Below are 10,566 nucleotides of genomic sequence, written 5' to 3'. Positions count from 1 at the left end.
TTTCTTTATTAAGCCCTAATATCATGAAGAATGTAGATTTAGTCAACAAGCTAAACAATATCAATGTTAATTCTTATTTCAAACTAGTTAGCTATGATGTTTCCTCACTTTTCACTAAAGTTCCAGTTTATGACCTTTTAGAATATTTATTTGATGTCTTGGATGATAGTCATTTACCTGTTTCAAAGTCTGTTTTCACTGAACTGATAAAATTGTGTATAAAAGACTGTGTTTCAGTCCAAACCAGTTATTTGGTATGGCAATAGGTAACCCTCTTTCACTTCTACCAAGTAATCTTTATATGGAATTTTTTAAACAAAATCACTAAAGGATATATTACCTTCTAATGCAATTTGGGTTAGGTATGTAGATGATGTTCTTTGTGTTTGGCCAACAAATGAAGATTTACAAATATTTCTCCGATTATTTAACAATTTAGTATCCATCAAATTTACCGTAGAAAATGAACATAATGGTATGTTACCATTTTTAAATTGCATGATCCATATGAAGATAAGTTTATGTTTAGCATTTACAAAAAACCTACCAATGTATGCTCATATAAGAATTATTACTCATCTCAACATGACAATTAAGTTTTCAACATTTCAATATATGTTCCTTAGGGCATTACGTATTTGCAGTCCAGAGTTTATTGATGATGAGTTTGAGAAGATATATTCTATTGGATCTAAGTTAAAGTACCCTTGATCTTTCATTGATAAATCCCTTAAGTTAGCAAAGAAATCATTTTATAGAGTTGAGCCCAAACCTCCCATTGACACCAAGAATCCTTAAGTTCTCCCTTTTAATGATAATTTCACTTTACTTCCCATGTTGCTTAAATCCTTTAATGTAAATGTTGCCTTAATCAACAATGATAATATAAAGAATATCTTAATCAGGAATTCACCAGAAAATGCCATGTGGAAATTGTGATAACTTTTATGTTGATCAGAGTGGTAAGGATCTTTCTGTTAGACTTAAGCAACATAGATATAGTATAAGAACGGGGCAAGAATCAAATGCCTTGTTTGATCACGTTAAAAACTATAATCATTGTATTGACTGGAGTAATCCCATCTTAGTTATTAACTCTAACTCTATTACCACGAGAAATATCATTGAATCTTCCATTATTAAAAACACAAAGAATTATAATCTTTATATCAGTTTTTGGTCTATACAAATTAGATAACTTCATTGTTGATAAAATTTGCAAAATGATAAGTTTATGAACGCTCGTTGTATGTCGTGGACAATCGCATGTTTACCAAATGGTGTCCTACCTTCGTCTCTTCAATGTATATCTTGTGACTTATATTTTTCTCTTTTGTCTCCCTTGATGAAGTGTTTACTACACGAAAGCGCACTTAGGAACTTATCGTGTTTCATTTTCCCCGTGGACTCATAGGAATATCTTCGTCACTCGCAAATTGTGATCCTTTCCAATATATATATGTATATATATATATATATATATATATATATATATATATATATATATATATATATATATATATATATATATATATATATATATTATTTTATTTATATTCATTTTGTTTCGTCGCTGTCTCCCGCGTTTACGAGGTAGCGCAAGGAAACAGACGAAAGAAATGGCCCAACCCACCCCCATACACAATGTATATACATACCTATACATCTCAATGTACACATATATATACACACACAGACACATACATATATACCCATGCACACAATTCACACTGTCTGCCTTTATTTATTCCCATCACCACCTCGCCAAACATGGAATACCATCCCCCTCCCACCCTCATGTGTGCGAGGTAGCGCTAGGAAAAGACAACAAAGGCCCAATTCGTTCACACTCAGTCTCTAGCTGTCATGCAATAATGCCCGAAACCACAACTCCCTTCCCACACCCACGCCAAACACAGCTTTCCATGGTTTACCCCAGACGCTTCACATGCCCTGATTCAATCCACTGACAGCACGTCAACCCCGGTATACCACATCGATCCAATTCACTCTATTCTTTACCCTCCTTTCACCCTCCTGCATGTTCAGGCCCCGATCACACAAAATCTTTTTCACTCCATCTTTCCACCTCCAATTTGGTCTCCCACTTCTCCTCATTCCCTCCACCTCCGACATATATATCCTCTTGGTCAATCTTTCCTCACTCATTCTCTCCAGGTGCCCAAATCATTTCAAAACACCCATTCTGCTCTCTCAACCACGCTCTTTTTATTTCCAAACATCTCCCTTACCCTTATATTACTTACTCGATCAAACCACCTCACACCACTCATTGTCCTCAAACATCTCATTTTCAGCACATCCACCCACCTGCGCACAGCTCTATCCATAGCCCAAGTCTCGCAACCATACAACATTGTTGGAACCACTATTCCTTCAAACATACCCATTTTTGCTTTCCGAGATGATGTTCTCGACTTCCAAACATTCTTCAAGGCTCCCAAGATTTTCGCCCCCTCCCCCACTCTATTATCCACTTCCGCTTCCATGGTTCCATCCGCTGCCAGATCCACTCCCATATATCTAAAGCACTTTACTTCCTCCAGTTTTTCTCCATTCAAACTTACCTCCCAACTGACTTGACCCTCAACCCTACTGTACCTAATTACCTTGCTCTTATTCACATTTACTCTTAACTTTCTTCTTTCACACACTTTACCAAACTCAGTCACCAGCTTCTACAGTTTCTCATATGAATCAGCCACCAGCGCTGTATCATCAGCGAACAACAACTGACTCACTTCCCAAGCTCTCTCATCCCCAACAGACTTCATACTTGCCCCTCTTTCCAAAACTCTTGCATTCACCTCCCTAACAACCCCATCAATAAACAAATTAAACAACCATGGAGACATCACACACCCCTGCCGCAAACCTATATTCACTGAGAACCAATCACTTTCCTCTCTTCCTACACGTACACATGCCTTACATCCTCGATAAAAACTTTTCACTGCTTCTAACAACTTGCCTCCCACACCATATATTCTTAATACCTTCCACAGAGCATCTCTATCAACTCTATCATATGCCTTCTCCAGATCCATAAATGCTACATACAAATCCATTTGCTTTTCTAAGTATTTCTCACATACATTCTTCAAAGTAAACACCTGATCCACACATCCTCTACCACTTCTGAAACCACACTGCTCTTCCCCAATCTGATGCTCTGTACATGCCTTCATCCTCTCAATCAATACGCTCCCTTATAATTTATCAGGAATGCTCAACAAACTTATACCTCTGCAATTTGAGCACTCACTCTTATCCCCTTTGCCTTTGTACAATGGCACTATGCACGCATTCCGCCAATCCTCAGGCACCTCACTATGAGTCATACATACATTAAATAACCTTACCAACCAGTCAATAATACAGTAACCCCCTTTTTTTAATAAATTCCACTGCAATACCATCCAAACCTGCTGCCTTGCCGGCTTTCATCTTCCGCAAAGCTTTTACTACCTCTTCTCTGTTTACCAAATCATTTTCCCTAACCCCCTCACTTTGCACACCACCTCGACCAAAACACCCTATATCTGCCACTCTATCATCAAACACATTCAACAAACCTTCAAAATACTCACTCCATCTCCTTCTCACATCACCACTACTTGTTATCACCTCCCCATTTGCGCCATTCACTGACGTTCCCATTTGCTCCAATGTCTTACGCACCTGGGCATGAGAAGGAAGATCATGAGAGGCAAGTGTTTTAGGAGCAGCTGAATGAGTGTGTTGGTGGTTTTGATGCACGAGACCGGGTTATAGTGATGGGTGATTTGAATGCAAAGTTGAGTAATGTGGCAGTTGAGGGAATAATTGGTATACATGGGGTGTACAGTGTTGTGAAGACCTTATAGATTTATGTGCTGAAAAAGGACTGGTGATTGGGAATACCTTGTTTGAAAAGAGAGATATACATAAGTATACGCATATAAGTAGGACAGATGGCCAGAGAGCGTTCTTGGATTACGTGTTAATTGATTGGCGCGCGAAAGAGAGACTTTTGGATGTTAATGTGCTGAGAGGTGCAACTGGAGGGATGTCTGATCATTATCTTGTAGAGGCGAAGGTGAAGATTTGTAGAAGTTTTCAGAAAGGAAGAGAGAATGTTGGGGTGAAGAGAGTGGTGAGAGTAAGTGAGCTTGGGAACGAGACTTGTGTGAGGAAGTACCAGGAGAGACTGAATACAGAATAGAGAAAGGTGAGAACAAAGGAGATAAGGGGAGTGGGGGAGGAATGGGATGTATTTAGGGAAGCAGTGATGGCTTGCGCAAAAGATGCTTGTGGCATAAGAGGCGTGGGAGGTGGGCAGATTAGAAAGGGTAGTGAGTGGCGGGATGAAGAAGTAAGATTATTAGTGAAAGAGAAGAGAGAGGCATTTGGACGATTTTTGCGAGGAAATAATGCAAATGAGTGGGAGATGTATGAAAGAAAGAAGCAGGAGGTCAAGAGAAAGGTGCAAGAGATGAAAAAGAGGGCAAATGAGAATTGGTGTGAGAGAGTATCATTAAATTCTAGGGAAAATAAAAAGATGGTTTGGAAGGAGGAAAATAAAGTGCGTAAGACTGGGGAACAAATGGGAACTTCAGTGAGGGAGGCTAATGGGGAGGTGAAAACAAGTAGTGGTGGTGTGAGAAGGAGATGGAGTGAGTATTTTGAAGGTTTGTTGAATGTGTTTGATGATAGTGTGGCAGATATAGGGTGTTTTGGTCGAGTTGATGTGGAAAGTGAGATGGTTAGGGAAAATGACTTGTTAAACAGAGAAGAGGTAGTAAAAGCTTTGCGGAAGATGAAAGCCGGCAAGGCAGTAGGTTTGAATGGTATTGCAGTGGAATTTATTAAAAAGGGGGTCACTGTATTGTTGACTTGTTAGTTAGGTTATTTAATGTATGTATGATTCATGGCGAGGTGCCTGAGGATTGGGGGAATGCTTGCATAGTGCCATTGTACAAAGGCAAAGGGGATAAGAGTGAGTGCTCAAATTACAGAGGTATATGTTTGTTGAGTATTCCTGTTAAATTCTATGGGAGGGTATTGATTGAGAGGGTGAAGACATGTACAGAACATCAGACTGGGTAAGAGCAGCGTGGTTTCAGAAGTTGTAGAGGATGTGTGGACCAGGTGTTTGCTTTGAAGGATGTATGTGAGAAATACTTAGAAAAACAAATGGATTTCTATGTAGGATTTATGGATCTGGAGAAGGCATATGTTAGAGTTGATAGGGGTGCTCTCTGGAAGGTATAAAGCATATATGGTGTGGGAGGGAAGGTGTTAGAAGCAGTGAAAAGTTTTTATCGAGGATGTAAGGCACGTGCACGTGTAGGAAGAGAGGATCGTGATTGGTTCTCAGTGAAGGTAGGTTTGCGGCAGGGGTGTGTGATGTCTCCATGGTTGTTTAATTTGTTTGTGGATGGGGTTGTTAGGGAGGTGCTGCAAGAGTTTTGGAAAGAGGGGCAAGTATGCAGCCTGTTGTGGATGAGAGAGCTTGGGAAGTGAGTCAGTTGTTGTTCGCTGATGATACAGCGCTGGTGGATGATTCATGTGAGAAACTGCAGAAGTTAGTGACTGAGTTTGGTAAAGTGTGTGAAAGAAGAAGGTTGAGAGTAAATGTGAATAAGAGTAAGGTTATTAGGTACGGTAGGGTTGAGGGTGAAGTAAATTAGGAGGTAAGTTTGAATGGAGAAAAACTAGAGGAAGTGAAGTGTTTTAGATATCTGGGAGTGGATTTGGCAGCGGATGGAACCATGGAAGCGGAAGTAAATCATAGGGTGGGGGAGGGGGCGAGAATTCTGGTATCCTTGAAAAATTTGTGGAGGTCGAAAACATTAACTAGGAAAGCAAAAATGGGTATGTTTGAAGGAATAGTGGTTCCAACAATGTTGTATTGTTGCGGGGCGTGGGCTATGGATAGAGTTGTGCGCATGAGGGTGGATGTGCTGGAAATGAGATGTTTAGGATAATATGTGGTGTGAGGTGGTTTGATCGAGTAAGTAATAGTAGGGTAAGAGAGATATATGGTAATAAGATGAGTGTGGTTGAGAGAGCAGAGGACGGTGTTTTGAAATGGTTTGGTCATATGGAGAGAATGAGTGAGGAAGGATTGACCAAGAGATATATTTGTCAGAGGTGAAGGGAACGAGGAGAAGTGGGAGACCAAATTCGATGCGGAAAGATGGAGTGAAAAAGATTTTCAGTGATCGGGGCCTGAATATGCAGGAGGGTGAAAGCCGTTCAAGGAATTGAGTGAATTGGAACGATGTGGTATACCGGGTTCGACGTGTTGTCAATGGAGTGAACCACGGCATGTGAAGCATCTGGGGTAAACCATGGAAAGTTCTGTGGGGCCCGGATGTGGAAAGGGAGCATTGGTTTCGGTGCATTCTTACATGACAGCTAGAGACTGAGTGTGAACGAATGGGGACTTTGCTGTCTTTTCCTAGCGCTACCTCGCACACATGAGGGGGAGGGTGTTGTTATTCCATGCGTGGCCGGGTGGCGATGGGAATGAATAAAGGCAGACAGTATGAATTATGCACTTGGGTATATATGTATATGTCTGTGTGTGTACATATATGTATACATTGAGATGTATAGGTATGTATATGTGCTGTGTGTGGACGTGTATGTATATAAGTGTGTATCTGGGTGGGATGGGCCTTTGTTCGTCTGTTTCCTTGCGCTAACTCGCTAACGCGGGAGAAAGCGACAAAGCAAAATTGCAGAGTTATAAGTTTGTTGAGCATTCCTGGTAAATTATATGGGAGGGTATTGATTGAGAGGGTGAAGACATGTACAGAGCATCAGATTGGGGAAGAGCAGTGTGGTTTCAGAAGTGTTAGAGGATATGTGGATCAGGTGTTTGCTTTGAATAATGTATGTGAGAAATACTTAGGAAAGAAAATGGATTTGTATGTAGCATTTATGGATCTGGAGAAGGCATATGACAGAGTTGATAGAGATGCTCTGTGGAAGGTATTAAGAATATATGGTGTGGGAAGCAAGTTGTTAGAAGCAGTGAAAAGTTTTTATCGAGGATGTAAGGCATGTGTACGGGTAGGAAGAGAGGAAAGTGATTGGTTCTCAGTGAATGTAGGTTTGCGGCAGGGGTGTGTGATGTCTCCATGGTTGTTTGATTTGTTTATGGATGGGGTTGTTAGGGAGGTGAATGCAAGAGTTTTGGAAAGAGGGGCAAGTATAAAGTCTGTTGGGGATGAGAGAGCTTGGGAAGTGAGTCAGTTGTTGTTCGCTGATGATACAGCGCTGGTGGCTGATTCATGTGAGAAACTGCAGAAGCTGGCGACTGAGGTTGGCAAAGTGTGTGAAAGAAGAAAGTTAAGATTAAATGTTAATAAGAGCAAGGTTATTAGGTACAGTAGGGTTGAGGGTCAAGTCAATTGGGAGGTAAGTTTGAATGGAGAAAACTGGAGGAAGAAAAGCTGGAGGGGGCGAAAATCCTGGGAGCCTTGAAGAATGTGTGGAAGTCGAGAACATTATCTCGGAAAGCAAAAATGGGTATGTTTGAAGGAATAGTGGTTCCAACAATGCTGTAAGGTTGCGAGGCGTGGGCTATGGATAGAGTTTTGCGCAGGAGGATTGATGTGCTGCAAATGAGATGTTTGAGGACAATGTGTTGTGTGAGGTGGTTTGATCGAGTAAGTAACGTAAGGGTAAAAGAGATGTGTGGAAATAAAAAGAGCGTGGTTGAGAGAGCAGAAGAGGGTGTTTTGAAATGGTTTGGGCACATGGAGAGAATGAGTGAGGAAAGATTGACCAAGAGGATATATGTGTCGGATGTGGAGGGAACGAGGAGAAGTGGGAGACCAAATTGGAGGTGGAAAGATGGAGTGAAAAAGATTTTGTGTGATCGGGGCCTGAATATGCAGGAGGGTGAAAGGAGGGCAAGGAATAGAGTGCATTGGATCGATGTGGTATACCGGGGTTGAGGTGCTGTCAGTGGATTGAATCAGGGCATGTGAAGCGTCTGGGGTAAACCATGGAAAGCTGTGTAGGTATTTATATTTGCGTGTGTGGACGTATGATTATACATGTGTATGGGGGTGGGTTGGGCCATCTATTTCGTCTGTTTCCTTGCGCTACCTCGGAAACGCGGGAGACAGAGGCAAAAAAAAAGAAGAAAAAAAAAAAAATATATATATATATATATATATATATATATATATATATATATATATATATATATATATATATATATATATTATCCCTGGGTATAGGGGAGAAAGAATACTTCCCACGTATTCCCTGCGTTTCGTAGAAGGCGACTAAAATGGGAGGGAGCGGGGCGATGGAAATCCTCCCCTCTTGTTTTTGTTTTTTTAATTTTCCAAAAGAAGGAACAGAGAAGGGGGCCAGGTGAGGATATTCCTTCAGAGGCCCAGTCCTCTGTTCTTAACGCTTCTTTGCTAACGCCGGCAAGGCAGCAGGCTTGGATGGTATTGCAGTGGAATTTATTAAAAAAGGGGGTGATTGTATTGTTGACTGGTTGGTAAGGTTATTTAATGTATGTATGACTCATGGTGAGGTGCCTGAGGATTGGCGGAATGCGTGCATAGTGCCATTGTACAAAGGCAAAGGGGATAAGAGTGAATGCTCAAATTACAGAGGTATAAGTTTGTTGAGTATTCCTGGTAAATTATATGGGAGGGTATTGATTGAGAGGGTGAAGGCATGTACAGAGCATCAGATTGGGGAAGAGCAGTGTGGTTTCAGAAGTGGTAGAGGATGTGTGGATCAGGTGTTTGCTTTGAAGAATGTATGTGAGAAATACTTAGAAAAGCAAATGGATTTGTATGTAGCATTTATGGATCTGGAGAAGGCATATGATAGAGTTGATAGAGATGCTCTGTGGAAGGTATTAAGAATATATGGTGTGGGAGGAAAGTTGTTAGAAGCAGTGAAAAGTTTTTATCGGGGATGTAAGGCATGTGTACGTGTAGGAAGAGAGGAAAGTGATTGGTTCTCAGTGAATGTAGGTTTGCGGCAGGGGTGTGTGATGTCTCCATGGTTGTTTAATTTGTTTATGGATGGGGTTGTTAGGGAGGTAAATGCAAGAGTCTTGGAAAGAGGGGCAAGTATGAAGTCTGTTGGGGATGAGAGAGCTTGGGAAGTGAGTCAGTTGTTGTTCGCTGATGATACAGCGCTGGTGGCTGATTCATGTGAGAAACTGCAGAAGCTGGTGACTGAGTTTGGTAAAGTGTGTGGAAGAAGAAAGTTAAGAGTAAATGTGAATAAGAGCAAGGTTATTAGGTACAGTAGGGTTGAGGGTCAAGTCAACTGGGAGGTGAGTTTGAATGGAGAAAAACTGGAGGAAGTGAAGTGTTTTAGATATCTGGGAGTGGATCTGGCAGCGGATGGAACCATGGAAGCGGAAGTGGATCATAGGGTGGGGGAGGGGGCGAAAATTCTGGGGGCCTTGAAGAATGTGTGGAAGTCGAGAACATTATCCCGGAAAGCAAAAATGGGTATGTTTGAAGGAATAGTGGTTCCAACAATGTTGTATGGTTGCGAGGCGTGGGCTATGGATAGAGTTGTGCGCAGGAGGATGGATGTGCTGGAAATGAGATGTTTGAGGACAATGTGTGGTGTGAGGTGGTTTGATCGAGTGAGTAACGTAAGGGTAAGAGAGATGTGTGGAAATAAAAAGAGCGTAGTTGAGAGAGCAGAAGAGGGTGTTTTGAAGTGGTTTGGACACATGGAGAGGATGAGTGAGGAAAGATTGACCAAGAGAATATATATGTCGGAGGTGGAGGGAGCAAGGAGAAGAGGGAGACCAAATTGGAGGTGGAAAGATGGAGTGAAAAAGATTTTGTGTGATCGGGGCCTGAACATGCAGGAGGGTGAAAGGAGGGCAAGGAATAGAGTGAATTGGAGCGATTTGGTATACCGGGGTTGACGTGCTGTCAGTGGATTGAATCAAGGCATGTGAAGCGTCTGGGGTAAACCATGGAAAGCTGTGTAGGTATGTATATTTGCGTGTGTGGATGTATGTATATACATGTGTATGGGGAGGGGTTGGGCCATTTCTTTCGTCTGTTTCCTTGCGCTACCTCGCAAACGCGGGAGACAGCGACAAAGTATAAAAAAAAAAATAAAAAAAAAAAAAAATATATATATATATATATATATATATATATATATATATGTATATATATATATATATAAATATATATAAATCCTCCCCTTCTTGTATTAACTTTCTAAAATGGGAAACAGAAGAAGGAGTCACGCGGGGAGTGCTCATCCTCCTCGAAGGCTCAGAGTGGGGTGCCTAAATGTGTGGATGTAACCAAGATGTGAAAAAAGGAGAGATAGGTAGTATGTTTGAGGAAAGGAACCTGGATGTTTTGGCTCTGAGTGAAACGAAGCTCAAGGGTAAAGGGGAAGAGTGGTTTGGGAATGTCTGGGGAGTAAAGTCAGGGGTTAGTGAGAGGACAAGAGCAAGGGAAGGAGTAGCAATACTCCTGAAACAGGAGTTGTGGGAGTATGTGATAGAGTGTAAGAAAGTAGATTCTCGATTAA

This window comes from Panulirus ornatus, chromosome 15 (assembly GCF_036320965.1).
Source record: "Panulirus ornatus isolate Po-2019 chromosome 15, ASM3632096v1, whole genome shotgun sequence".
In the NCBI taxonomy this organism is placed as follows: domain Eukaryota; kingdom Metazoa; phylum Arthropoda; class Malacostraca; order Decapoda; family Palinuridae; genus Panulirus; species Panulirus ornatus.
This window is presented reverse-complemented; position numbering follows the sequence as displayed.